The sequence below is a fragment of the Haliaeetus leucocephalus genome, unplaced genomic scaffold (assembly GCF_000737465.1).
Source record: "Haliaeetus leucocephalus isolate CR32 unplaced genomic scaffold, Haliaeetus_leucocephalus-4.0 Scaffold366, whole genome shotgun sequence".
NCBI classification, from domain to species: Eukaryota; Metazoa; Chordata; class Aves; order Accipitriformes; family Accipitridae; genus Haliaeetus; species Haliaeetus leucocephalus.
The window spans coordinates 35,023-35,315 of NW_010972802.1; positions in this window are offsets into that span (position 1 = coordinate 35,023).

Consider the following 293-nt stretch of genomic DNA (forward strand, 5'->3'; position numbering starts at 1 on the left):
TTTTTTTTTTCCCCAGCCAGGGTTGGTTTTTTTCCCCTCCGGTCCCGGCTGCTCTGTGAGGCGATGTTCATGGCCAATGTTCGGATGGGGGTCAGGCTCGGGCCGGGGTTTTGGCAGGCAGGGCGATTTTTGAGACCCCTGGTGCAGCAGGCACGGGGCGATGGCCCCTTGAGGGTGGCAGGCAGTTGGATGGATGAGTTGAGAACGAGGGTTGGTGTGCATGCAATGTCAATGAGTAGTGTGTTGTGAATGTGTGTAACCTTGTAGGGTTATGTGTTTTGGCTTTTTAATGT